Source organism: Cricetulus griseus, chromosome 4 (genome assembly GCF_003668045.3).
Source record: "Cricetulus griseus strain 17A/GY chromosome 4, alternate assembly CriGri-PICRH-1.0, whole genome shotgun sequence".
Lineage (NCBI taxonomy): Eukaryota > Metazoa > Chordata > Mammalia > Rodentia > Cricetidae > Cricetulus > Cricetulus griseus.
The window spans coordinates 28,718,054-28,732,849 of record NC_048597.1 but is presented as its reverse complement, the minus strand read 5'-3'; the positions used below and the strand labels follow the sequence as shown (position 1 = coordinate 28,732,849).

General features: G+C 40.9%; 1 long non-coding RNA gene across 1 annotated transcript; it reads right to left on the bottom strand.

The window, feature by feature from the left end:
• Positions 1 to 2,876: 2,876 nt before the first annotated feature.
• Positions 2,877 to 13,801, bottom strand: LOC113835333. The gene is made up of 3 exons (XR_003484801.1): positions 13,066 to 13,801; positions 5,159 to 5,397; positions 2,877 to 5,127 (listed from the first exon to the last, which is right to left on the bottom strand). It is a non-coding gene; the product is annotated as an uncharacterized LOC113835333 (long non-coding RNA).
• Positions 13,802 to 14,796: the final 995 nt, after the last annotated feature.

Below are 14,796 nucleotides of genomic sequence, written 5' to 3'. Positions count from 1 at the left end.
CGTGTATACGGAAATGCATATGGATGCAAGAATACACACACATATACCAGTGTACATGGACATGCATATGAATGTATGAACACACACACACACACACACACACACACACACACACAAATGTTCCACTGGCCAAAAAAAACAACTGCTGAAGTTCCAGGGGGTGTCACATCCCAGTATTCAAAGACAGAAAATGTCATCCTTCTTGCTTTTTATGACTAATGTGACCATCTCCCAGAAACTGCCTGGACCAGTTTAGAGCTACAGAAATCATGCAGTCGAATCAATGTAAGACACTTAATACGGGAGATACTAACAATGATTTAAAAAAAAAATAGTTGTAACATATAGATAAGCTAAGGAATCCAGATGCTGTTTAAAAGGTTTTGTTTTGTTTTGTTCCAGGTACCGGACAGCCAAACTTTGTAAAGTTTAAGCTGACCTGTGCTGATTTTGGGGTTTATGGGAAACACTAGCCCACGCCCTGGCCATCCAGTACCAGGCAAAGGCCTTCAGGTGTATGGGTGGTCAGGAGAAGCTGCAGCCGGAGCCGATCCACGCGGCCCCAACACCACATCACCTACCACACAGGATCTGTATTCAGATCAGCCAGATCACCACCAGACCAAGGCTGAAAAGTCAAAGGCAGTTCGTGTTGTGGGCTTGTGGCTCAAAAGCGATTCACCTCCTGTCTCCAAAGTCACAGAGCAGATCCTCAGCTCTGGCTGCCATCGCCAAGAATCCTCCTCCTCCTTCACAATGACTTTCTAGCGCCCTCTACTGAGGAACTTTAACATAGGCCACTCTGTCAAGAATTGTTCAGAGGAATCGCTGGGTTGATCTTAAGGCCTTTCAAAACCAAACATGGATCTAGATGAATTCCTCTCACTTATCATAGGCTCAAAGAGTATAATATACACATGCTTACAACAATAACAAGCATATCCTAGGTATACACCCAAAGGAATATGTCAACGTACTGCAAAGATGCCCACACACCCATGATTATAGCTACACTATTTGCAATAGCCAAGGTATGCAACCCAGCCTAGATTTCTATGCATTAACAAATAAGAAAACTGTGGTTTATATACACAGTGGAGTTTTATTCAACCAGAAAAAGCAATGAGTTGCCATCTGCAGGAAAATGGATAGAAAGGGAGACCTTTGTGTTAACTGACATAAACCACTCTCAGAAACACAAACACATTTTCTCATCTCTGAAGACATGTACCTACATGTCTGCCTTAGGTACACTCATCTTCATCTCCATATCTGCTTTGTTCATGGGACAAATTCACATTTGCCACACACACACACACACACACACACACACACACACACACACACACACACTCGAAATACTACTGTACCCCCCTATTCAAAGTGTGTTCCATCAGCAGTATATTTCACAATAAGGATGCTCTGAGTCACTAATGTTATTCTGGAAACCATGCATGTTCAATATGAGACACTTGAAGACATTCTTTGAGGAATAGAATGTTCTTGCCTTCATAAAAAGTAAGTTTAGGACTGGAGGGATAGCTCAGCTGTTAAAGGCTAGGCTCACAACCAAAAATATGAAAAGTAAGTTTATAAACCAGACAGTGTGCTCTTTGTATTTTTTCATTTTAAGGATATTTTAATTTCATGTAAGCTGTCTTTCACTCAGACAAAGTCAACCTTGTATTTTGAAAAAATCCAAGTTACTTTTTCCTGCTAAAGACTTATCTCCTGACAACTTAGTCAGTAGTGGCCCCTAACACAGGATGCTTCTCCTGCTGGGAGTCATTCATTCCGAGGATGCCACAAGAGTGCCCCGCTGAGAGTCATATTTCTAGGTAACATGTAACAAAGCTCTGGTAGCAGGCCAATGCTCTTTCCTTGAGAGTTGATGTGGGTTAATATTTCTGAGGAATATTTGAAAGCTGCCAGCACCTTCCCGAACCATACAGCACCTACAGCGTGCAGGGCTTTCAGGGATCCTGCCCACCTTGAAGAGAGAGGGCTGTGTTGTGATAGATTTGGCTGTGAATACTGAGCTGACCATACGTGAGACGGCAAAGCTCAATGATAAAGTTGTATTTGGATGTAAGATGTAACCCCGAGACCTCATTTGGCACAGCCAAAATGTATAGGAAGCTTAGATTGAAGTAGACCTCGGAGATTTTTATATTGGAGCACATCTGAGGTGGTAGACACATCCTAAAACCGACTCAGGCTCAGTTTGTCAATTAACCCGCCATGGGAGGGGGTGAAGGTTAGACTTAGGCTGAAAGGAGACGCTTAATGTCCATCCTTTTCAGCAACCACATCCTTTGCCTCAAGTGTGCACACTGTCTCTATTGTCCCTAGCCTAGAAAGTGCCCCCAGGTCCCTTCTTTCTCTTTCCTCCCACTCAGACAAAGACTCCACTTGATATATCCATGCTCAACCAAAAGCTGAAAAGTTTCTAAAACTGTGTGTGTGCATGTGTGTGAGAAAGAGATAGAAGAAAGCGGCTAAAAACACAAGGCAGCCTGGAGCCCAAGTGCTTTGAGTGGGCATTCACTGTGTTAGCTATACAACCTTGACAATGTTATTTAATTTCATTATGCTTCAATTTTCTTTCCTGGAAAATCAGATAAAATAATCATACCAACCTGTTCTGGTTAAATTTCACAAAACACATGAAGCCTTTATAGTATAATGACTGTACCATAGTAAGTGGACATGATGTCAAAATACGACAGTTTTCAATGTTGGAGTAAAAAAAAGCAATATTGTTTTAATGATATAAACAACTTTTAAAAGGTCATGAATTTGAAGGAGAGCAAGGAGGGGTATACAGGAGGATTTGGAGGGAGAAAAGAGAAAGGAGATACGTTGCTACTCTCAAAATAAAATTTAAAAACTTTTAATAATTTAAATGTAAACAACTAAGTATATAAAAATCTTTAGTAATTTTGACTGGTAAGTCAAATAGACAACTAAGTAACTGAAATGCCAAATTGTATATTAAGTAAATTTTATTTTGTATAGTCATGCACTGGATAGCAGCATTTTCTTGACTGATATATGCAAATGGTCCTATAAGGTTCTACTGGAGCTGCAAACCATTCAAATTCATGTAAACCCCTGCATCATGACACATTGCATTCCTCAAATGCTGGTGGTGATACTGGTGTATACAAGCTTGGTCTGCTGTAGGTTGTATAAAAGTGTTGTATTACAGATATTTGCAGTAAAAAAAAACTTGCTATAACTACGTTACTGGTTCATGTGTTTACTGTACCATGCTTCTATCAATATTTAAGGACATATCCCTCATACTTATGAACAACTTTTCTGTAAAACACTACGTCATGTTATGCCACCACTTCAAACATTTAATGTTTCCTTTTCCCCAATGGCATCATTTTCTCTAATGCTAGTTTTAATCTTGTGCACTCTATGGCCTCAGTGTGTGGACATTCTGACAGCTGAACCTGTGTAACTCCGCTATTATGGCTAGAATATAAAATCTTTCCCACAGGCTCATGTGCTGAAAATGGGCCTCTAGTGGTGATAGTATTGGGGGAAATCTTGGAAATATCCTGAGGTAAAGCCTCCTGGCCCAAATGTCATCAGAGAGGCTTCATCCAGCAACTGAAGGAAACAGATGCAGAGACCCACAGCCAAACATTAGGCTGAGCTCAGGGAATCCTGCAGAAGAGGGGGAAGAAGGATTATAGGAGCCAGAGGGTCAAGGATGCCACAAGAAAACTCATGGAACCAACTAAACTGGGCTGACAGAGGCTCACAGTGACTGAAGCCACAACCAGGGTGTCTACATGGCACTGACATAGGCTCTCTGTATGTATGTTACCATTGTTTAACTTGATCTTCTTGTGGGACTCTCACTCTGTTGCCTGCTTTTAGTAGCCTTTCCTCTGAAAGGCTTTCCTTGGCCAGACTTAATAGGAGAGGAGGTGCCCAGTCTCACTGCCACCTGATAACTTGATATGCTGTGGCTGGAGGATATCCATGGGAGGCCCACCCTTTTCTGAAGAGAAAGAAGGAGGAGTGGATGCAGGGGGTGAGTCTGGGGGAGAGCACAGGGAGGGAAGGAGGGAACAAAAACATTGGTCAGGACGTAAAAGCAAAATAAATCAATTAATTAATTAAACAACAGCAAAAAGAGTAAGGCCTAGTGGGAGGGCATAGGTCATTGAGAAAATCACTTTAAAGAAATATACAGGATCCTAAATTATTCATCACACGCCCCTTCCCATCATAAATGAGGAGCCTCTGCCACGCTGTGTCTACCACCAAAAGGTTCCGCTTGCCATTGCCCCATCCTCAGTAGCATCAGGGACCACGGAATGAAACCTCTGAACCATGAGCAGAGACAATTAACTTCTCCCTGTATCCCTTTGGCATGTGTCACAGTTATTCAAAGTGACCGATACATATTGATGTTTACAAAGTGGAGTCAGAAATATGTTTATAAATGGTAGTCTTTGGGGGGAAAAGTACTCACTCAAGTGACCAGGTTTGCACCGGAGGAGGACAGACCCTGGAATGCTTCCTAGTCAGCCCAGCCAGGTGAAAGAGAGATCCCTGGTCCTGCCTTCCCCCTTCTTAAACCCTTGTTGCATAACTCTGACTAGGAACAATTGGGTGTGGTCAGCAGTACCTGTGATCAGGCCCAAGGGGGCGTTGTCAGCGGTACCTCTAATCAGGATTTCTCCCAACAGATACACTCTATGATGGTCACACAGTGATTAAAATAGCCCATCATGAATTTTCAGAAGGTGTCCCTATCGCTAAGTTACTTGTGGCATAGTTGTGTGTCTGGTTTTAAACATATATATTTGACATTTTTAAGGTCAAGTTGTTGAGTATTGTGAATCTAAAAGAACAGCGACAGTGAATGAGGTTCTTCTTATCTGCTATCGTGGAGAGTCCTTGACAACAAGTACATAAACAGCTATCTGTTGTCATCCTGTTGTGGATCCGGAACCATGCAGAGCTCAGCAGAGTCTCAGAGCTGGAGTAACTGAGGTTTCAGTGGGTTCAAGATGGCTGTGCCTCTCAAATGAGCTGTATGTCCTAACTTCATCGTGGCCCCTTGGCTGTATTTCTCAGTTCTTCCCCACACTGCATCTCCTGGGGCTTCAGCGCTCACAGCAGACTTAACACAGCCCGTCCCCTGCATGGGGGCAGATGTTCACATGCTCCTCTCCGTGTAGTTATCCAGGGCTTCCCTGGAGTATGACCTTCTCCATTCTCCGATGTGCTGCCCAGCGATTCAGACTCCAGGAGGCAAGCATAAGCAGAGCAGAGAGAAACCAAAAAAGGACTTTTCTGGTTCATTCTCAGAAACACCAAGCATCACTTCTGCCACATTCCATTGATTAGCAAGTCACTAAGTCCATCCTAGAATCGATGGGAGAACAACAGAAAGCCATATCTCAGTGGAAGAAACAGAAGACAATTTGGCTCCTTTGATCTAGCTCCAAAATCAGCAAGGTGACTTTAAACACCTTCCAAGCTACTGTCCTTGACAAGTCAAACTTCTCCTAAGAACAGGCTACCCAGACTGTCTCTACATGCTCCTTAATCAACTTTCTTCTTGATTTAGGGCTCATTAGTGCACTACAATTCTTCTTGATAATAATAATAATAATAATAATAATAATAATAATAATAATAATTAATAATAATGCTTCCATGGTGGAAAATCTGTTTCCCTCTCCCTCAGAGTTGCTTGAAGAAATGGAATGTCTCTGTAAGCCCTCCTCTACTTAAGTCTCACACCAGATTTCCTGTCTCCCTGGAAGTTTCTTCATGGTCATCTTCACATCCTTCTTTTCTTCTACCCTTGTTGTCATTATCACTGTTCCCCACCCCACAACCACACCAATTTGAATTCTTCCTTAACAAGTCCACACATACAGTATCTTTATTTCTACCTCTCCTCAGCTAGTCAAAGCAAAAAAGGTACGTGATTTCCTGAAGAAGCATCCTACTTGTTTGTCAACACACATTGCCCTTCAAATCTGTTCTTTAAAGTACACCCTTGTGGTTTGAATGAGAAATGTCCTGCACAGGCCCATGTAATTTAAGACTAGGGCCCCCTTGGTGGTGCTGCTTGGAGAGTTTGTGGAACTTTCAGGAAATACAGCCTTGATGGAGGAAATGTGTCACCAAAGGGTGGGCTGATGGGCTGAGAGTTTAGAGTCTCTCTCTCTCTCTCTCTCTCTCTCTCTCTCTCTCTCTCTCTCTCTCTCTCTCTCTCTCCCTCCCTCCCTCCTCCTTCTCTCCCTCTCTGTCTCTCTCCCTCCCTCGCCCTCTAATCCCATATCCTCTATCCCACTTTTTGTGTGCAAATGAAATTGTGACCAGCCAGTTTTCTGTTTCTGCTGCCATTCCAAGTTATCCTGACCTTGAGAGACCTGTTCCTCTAGAAGCGTAAACCAAAATCATCTGTTTCATCCTTAGAGGGCTTCTGGTCATGGTCCTACAGCATAATGGAAAAGTAACTTACACAGCTCTGAATGATAATTGACAATTTTAAAAGAGTAAATGCTAAGCCAGTGATTTCCCCTTGTTCTGAATATAACACTTGAGTCCTTCAAAGCTACATTCCACCCCCACGATCCTCTCCCCTTTAGTGCTTTATTCTAGTTTCCTCAACATATCCTGCTCGCTCCACTTTAGAACATCCACTCTATTTAGCTCTCTCAACGTGAAATCCCGAGCTCATCCCTTACCAATTTACCCCCCACCCTGATCCAAAGTCTCCTCTGAAGGACCGTCCCATACATTTAAACCTAAATGGCATTTTCTAATAGCTGTCACAGAAAATTATTTTTCTTCCTAAAATATAAGAGTGGTTGCAATGGTGAATATGTTCCTTTATGATTAAAATGATATCACCAGTAAAATATAAGCTGAATGAGGAAAAGGGGACTACAGAATAGTTTGAAGAATTGCAGCAAGAACTTTATCTCTAGAGACAGACTACCTGGTGCATATTCTGATCTAGAACTAGCTACAACATGAAAAATTGTTTAATTCCTAACCTTCAATTTCCATATGATAAAATATTTCTACTGATTATTCTATTATTATTATTACCTCTCCATAGTGCCTAGAACATAGCTGATGTTCAGTAATTTTTAATAGTTGAATGAGGGATATTTCTACATGATATCTATAATTTATAAACATATTATATACTATATGTATTTTAAAGGTAAAATAGTATGTATATTATGTTTTACAAAATAAAAGCAATATACAGCAAACCAACAGCCATCATCAAACTAAATGGAGAGAAACTCAATGCAATTCCTCTAAAATCAGAAACAAAACAAGGCTCTCCACTCTCTCCATATCTCTTCAATACTGTACTTGAAGTTCTAGCTAGAACAAGAAGACAACAAAAGGAGATCAAGGGGATACAAATTGGAAAGGAAGAAGTCAAACTTTCACTGTTTGCAGATGATATGATAGTTTACATAAGTGACCCAAAAAATTATACCAGAGAACACCTACAGTTGATAAACACCTTCAGCAAAGTGGCAGGATACAAGATTAACTCAAAAGAATCAGTAGCCCTAGTACATACAGATGATAGATGGGCTGAGAAAGAAATTAGAGAAACAGCAGCTTTTACAATTGCCACAAACAACATAAAATGCCTTGGGGTAACATTAACCTACAAGTGAAAGACCTGTATAAAAAGAACTTAGAGTCTTTAAAGAAAGAAATGAAAGAAGATACCAGAAAATGGGAAAATCACCCATGCTCTTGGAAAGGTAGAATCAACATAGTAAAAATGGCTATGTTGTCAAAAGGAATCTACAGATTCAATGCAACTCCCATCAAAATACCGGCACAATTCTTCACAGATCTTCAAAGAACAATACTCAACTTTATATGGAAAAACAAAAGACCCAAGATACCTAAAACAACCCTGTACAATAGAGGAACTTCTGGAGGCATTACCATCCCTGACATCAAGTTCTGTTATAGAGCTACAGTCCTGAAAATGGCTTGGTATTGGCACAAAAGTAAACAAGTAGACCAATGGAATTGAAATGAAAAACCTGATATTAACCCACACACCTATGAACACCTGATTTTTTACAAAGATGCTAAAATTATACAATGGAAAAAAGAAAGCATCTTCAACAAATGGTGCTGGCGTAACTGTACGCTGACATGTAGAAGACTTCAGATAGATCCATATCTATCGCCATGTACAAAACTTAAGTCCAAATGGACCAAAGACCTCAACATAAATCCAGCCACACTGAACCTATTAGAAGAGAAAGTGGGAAATACCCTTGAACGAATTGGTACAGGAGATCGCTTCCTGAACATAACAACAATAGCACAGACACAGATCAACAATTAATAAATGGGACCTCCTGAACTGAGAAGCTTCTATAAGGCAAAGGACGCAGTCAACAAATAAAAACAGCAGCCCACAGAATGGGAAAAGATATTCACCAATCCCACATCTGACAGAGGACTGATTTCCAAAATATATAAGGAACTCGAGAAGCTAGCCACCAAAATATCAAATAATCCAATTAAAAAGTGGGGTACAGAACTAAATAGACAATTCTCAATAGAGGAATCTAAACTGGATGAAAGACACCTAAGAATGTGCTCAACATCCTTAGCCATCAGGAAAATGCAAATCAAAGCAACTCTGAGATACCATCTTACTCCTATCAGAATGGCTAAAACCAAAACCACCAATGACAGTTTATGCTGGAGAGGATATGGAGAAAGGGGAACACTCCTCCATTGCTGGTAGGAGTGCCAACTCATATAGCCACTTTGGAAGTCAGTATGGAAATTCCTCAGGAAAATGGGAATCAGTCTACCACAAGGCCCAGCAATCCCACTCTTAAGCATATACCCAAAAGAAGCACATTCATACAACAGGACATCTGTTCAACTATGTTCATAGCAGCATTATTTGTAATAGCCAGAACCTGGAAGCAACCTAGATGCTCCTCGACTGAAGAATGGATAGAGAAAATGTGGTACATTTACACAGTGGAGTACTACTCAGCAGGAAAAAAACAGAATCTTGAAATTCAGGCAAATGAATGGAACTAGAAGAAACCATCCTGAGCCAGGTAACCCAGTCACAAAAAGATAAACATGGTATGTACTCAGTCATATATGGATTTTAGATATAGATCGAAGGATTACCAGCCTACAATCCACATAGCCAGAGAAGCTAGGAAACAAGGAGGACCCTAAGAGAGACATACATGGACCCCTGGAGAAGGGGAAAAAGGACAAGATCTCCTGAGCAAATTGGAAGCAGTGAGGGAGGGGAGAGGGAGCTAGAAGAAAGAGAAGGGGAGAAGAGGAGGGGAGAGGAGGGCATGAGGGAGCAGAAAGGTTGAGTCAGGGGAAGAATAGAGAAGAGCAAGAAAAGAGATACCATAATAGAGGGAGCCATTACAGGTTTAAAGAGAAATCTGGCACTAGGGAAATGTCAAGAGGTTCTACAAGGTTGACACCAACTAACAATCTAAGCAACAGTGGAGAGGCTACCTTAAATGCCCTCCCCCAACAATAAGATTAATGACTACCTTATATGCTAACCCAGAGCCTTCATCCAGCAGCTGGTGGAAGTAGAAGCAGACCCCCACAGCTAAACACTGAACTGAACTCCTGGAATCCAGTTGCAGAGAGGGAGACTTGATGAGCAAAGGGGTCAAGACCGGGCCAGTGAAACCCACAGAAAAATCTGACCTGAACAAGGGAGAGCTCTTGGTCCCTAGACTGATAGCTGGGAAACCAGAATAGGACTGATCCAGACTCCCTGAATGTGGGTGTCAATGAGGAGGCCTCAAACATCTATGGGGCCTCTGGTAGCAAATCAGTATTTATCTCTAGCATATGAATGGACTTTGGGAGCCCATTCCACATGGAGGGATACTCTCTCAGTCTCGACACACAGGAGAGGGCCTAGGTCCTGCTCCAAAGAATATGATAGACTTTTAAGATCCCCCGTGGAAAGCCTCAGTAAGGGGATGGGATAGGGAATTAGTGGGGAGGCAGAGGAGGGAGAGGGAACTGGGATTGACATGTGAAACAATCTTGTTTCTAATTTAAATAAAAATTAGAAATAAAAGAAAAGAAAAAGGAACTGATGCTTACATAGTATTCCTTAGCAATAATAAATTTAATATTAAAATTTTGTTATAATACAGTTATATATAATGAGCACTACTATTATTAAAAATAATACTAATCTAATAATCCATAATTCTCTAACTTTTTTTAGTTATTTTGCCCTCTTGTTGCAGCAAAAAATGTCTTGTGAGAAAATAGAAATGCAAATTTACTGTTTCAACCCAATATCTTCCAGTCAACTATTCAGCTGCTGTCAAGCACTGGAAAGGAGAGCACCATGGTTATGGCTAAATCCAGAAACAGATTTGCTCATTTTCTTTAATAATTCAATTTCACATTTTCTCTCAGAATGGAGGAGCCATTAAATTTTGAAAGGACATATTCATGGAATCAAATCCTTATTTGTTCATTTGAATGTTTCTTATATGGAATTCCATTAAATTATAGTGGCTTTTTTATAGAACTAACCATAGTATTCTCCAATTCTTTTGCAACAACAAGAAAGAACTATGAGAGATTTTTAATAACTTCCATCAGAACATGGTGCACACTGGGGAAGTGGTATATAAATAAATTTTGCTAATGAAATCTTAGAAAATGCCCAGTACTTTTATTAAAAGATGTTTTATTAAGAAATCAATGTGTTCTAGTCCACTGTTTTTCTTTTAAACCACACAACATCATAGCAACCCAGAATTTTATCATTATGTTTCTCCCTGAAAATACCTCAGAATAATAAATAATTTTATCTCACTACAATGTTAGCCAAAATCTGTATCATTTATCAACGTCATGAGAATAGTTGTAGAAAATATTGGTAAGTTCATTGTCTTCAAATTTATCAAAAGTGTCTCCATGCTCATTTTTCAAATTATGATCTTGCTTTCTGAAGGTTCAGGTACAAGATGCTCTTGAGTTCAAGGCCAGCATGAACTACATAGGGAGATTCTGTGGGAAGACACCTAGAACAAAACTACCCCAGTGAGATTGATTCCAGATCATTAGAGTATTAGCTGCCATTATTGACTTAATCTGGGCATTATGATTTCACAGGTAGAGTTTGTGTGATTTGGGGAATGAGGAGACAGCTTACTGGAGAAGGCACAGATTCTTAGAGCCCACAGGAAGCTGGGCAAGGTAGCAGACCCATGGATAAGACATGAATGAGGCAGAGAGAAAAACCCCAGAGGTTGGATGCTGTATGTATTCAGCAATGAATAGGGGAGCCTGAATCAAACAAGAGGACAAGGACCTATACCTGGGTTGTCCTCTGACCTCCACCCCTGGAACATGCATGCCCACACCCATACACAGACACATACAAAACATACACACACATATTTTAAAAGTTTGTGTGTTTATATTCTGTCATTTGTGTTTTAAAATCAACTCTCAATGAGGTAGCAGCATGCACACAGTCCTGGTAGAAAGAACACTTCCTTTCTGCTTTATCACTACATTACACTATGCTCAGCAGCCACACTTTCCTGTTTCAGGTGTTACACACAGAAGACATAAATTCTAAACCTTTAGCCCCAAAGCTCTCTGTTCCACCCACAGAGACTATGAATTTTGTCATTTCTGCAGGGATATTATGCCACATGGACCTGTCCTGGTGATGGGGACATTTCCCAGGTGAACTTGACTACCAGAGAGTCCCTAGAGGCAGACCGCCTCCCAGCAGATGGCAGAAGACATATGTCCCAGAGATCGTGTGCCTGAGAAGGACTCAATGACTGGGACTGCTTTGAGGTTGAAGCGCCAATGCAAAACACAGGCGAGCTTCCAGACATAAAGCCAACTACTAATGACCAGAAAAGAAATGGCTGCAAAGAACGACATTCTGCCAAACCTGGGAACCATTGACAATAGCCCAGCTGCTGATGGGAAGGGTCAGCCAAGGCCTCGCAACTTAGTTTTTGGAGATCCCGAGCAGACAGCCCAGCTATGCCATCCCAGACCTCTAACTTTCAGAAATATGAGATGCTTAAAAATGAATTTTAAGTGCTAATTTGTGATGATTTATGAGCCAGAAAGGAAATCTAAGACAACAGAGAACATTCCTCGCACCCATGATGTCAGTGAACTAACAAATCTCAAACAAATTACTGATGACCAGGCACTGTAATCCAAACCACTGGCCAACATGCCTGCTAACAAAACTATGGATACTGTAAATCATCTTTTAAAGTTCACATTTCTAACAAATGCTTTTACAGTGTGTGAAAATCTATACCCTTTTAAGATTTGTGTTTTTGTTGTTGTTTGTTGCTTGTGTGCATGTGTGTTCGTGCACGTGTGACACACGTACATGGACACCTGAGGAGACCAGTTTTTTGAGATAGGTTCCCAGACATCCCAGACTGACCTCTGTAGACAGAGATTCTGTTCCGCCTGGTCCCACTGCCCTTCAACGACAAATAAACACACAGAGGCTTATATTAATTATAAACTGTTTGGCCGATGGCTCAGGCTTTTCATTGTCCTATTTCTATTAATCAAAGTATTTCCATGTGATCTTATCTTACCAGAAAATGCCCCAGCATGTTACTCTTTCAATGGCTACATGGCATCTCTCCTGCAGCCTCTCTCTGCCTCCCCAGAATTTTCCTCGACTCGTAGCCCTGCCTATTCTTCCTGCTTGCCTACTGGCCAATCAGTGTTTTACTCATCAACCAATAAGAGAAACATATTTACAGAAGAACATCCCTCACCAGACCTCCAGCATACTGGGTACCTGAGGATGTCCTTGGACTTTTGACGGGACTACAGATATGAAATACCACACACAGCTTATGCAGTTAGTACCAAGGTGTTAACCCAGGCTCAGTGCATCCTAGGCAAGCAATCTACCACCTGAGAGGGAGTGGGAGACAGGGAGAGAGATTCATCAAAACACCCTCATTGTTTTCTAATAAGTAAACCACTTACCAATAGTATGTCTGAAGGTGGAAGCAATATTGATTGAAGTTACTAAGTTTTGAAAGAGCTTCATTTCCACTCAGACTCATACGTAGAATCATTGTTCAAATCTGATAACCCTGCTTGTCAGTAGCAGCATACATTCTTCTTCTAAAATGTACGATTATCATCAGAAACATTATTTGTAATTGCCCACATATGCCCACCACTCATCTGCTTTACGTTTTCTCTCCCTCCTCCTGGATTCCACTGTAACTCCTAAAGGCACTGATTTCTCAAAATTCCATCAACCACAAATTAACCAGCCATTTTCCCATTTCCTAGTGATTATCCACACCTACGGGTTTCTCAACATTTCCCAGCATTCCTTTTAAACCTTTGGCCAACAAACTTGTATATTAAATTGGGTTAACAAGTAACTCTTGATGCAAATGACTTATTAGCATAATGGAAAGAAATTTTAAAACAGGCTTAAAGCTAGGCATGGTGGCACATGGCTGTCCTCCCAGCACTTGGCAATCAGAGCGAGAAGTTTGTAATTTTGAGGCCAGTCTTGGATACTGAGGGAGTTCCAGGCTAGCCTGAGCTACATGAAGAGACCTTGTCTCAAAGACAGACAAGCAAATGCTTTAACATGGAAGATGAATAGAGGAACAATTATTTTACTGAAAAACTGTTTTCACCCGCTGGTGGTGGCACATACCTCTAATCCCAGCACTCAGAAGGCAGAAGCAGGTGGGTCTCTGTGAGTTCAGGGCCAGCATGGTCTACAGAGAAACTGAACTCCTGGAATCCAGTTGCAGAGAGGGAGACTTGATGAGCAAAGGGGTCATCCAGAGCTATACAAAAGAAAAAACACCCTGTCTCCAAAAACAAGAACAAAAATATCATACAATATATTCTAACCATGCTTTTTCACACATCCCCCAACTCCTCCTCCCAGATCTCCTATGCCTCCCAACCCACACAACTTTATGTTCTTCCTCTCAGAGGAAGACATTTTTTTAAAAAGTTCAAGTTAGGTGACTTGATAGAAGAAAAAGCCAATAAGCAATAACAGCCAAAAATAATGCAAAAAGAATATGGAAAGAAATATGTTTATCTTGACTATACAGGGGTGTTTATTTAAACACAAAAAGGAAAGACACAAACAGCTTTGAAAGGTAACCTTATATCACAACTTCACAATCCTCATCTCTCTGGTACCAGGGATTCCTCAACGCTTTATTGTGAAATAAATTTGTTTTTCTTTTTCACCTTAAAACTTACTTTCATTTGTGTATAATATGGCTCTTCCTAATGTGAGCATAAGCCTCCACTCCTCCTCATGAAACCCTCCATTATGTTTCTTTTAGTAATTCAGGGAGTAAAAACTACTTTAGGGAATATTCTCCCAAGCTTTATAGCTGGTTTACTATTATGACCAAGCAAGGAAATTTCACTTCCAAGAGTAACCACAAAGCCAGCTACTTTCCTCTGTAAACTATTGTTCCAACATATTTCAGCCTGAAGTTTTCCAGCTGTGCTGAGGGCTTCTCCCAGACACATGGAAACTATTTCTTGGGGCTTATTTTTAATTATAGCCTTTTACTCTCCTTTGGTTCTTCAGATATTTCTTCTCCCAAGGTTACGCGATGCTCTGGAGACATAACATTTGTGACACCACCACGGCATGATCGTCTAAAATGATGAACATCACAGGACACATGGAAGCCTTACCGCAGAATGTGGGTTTGTTTC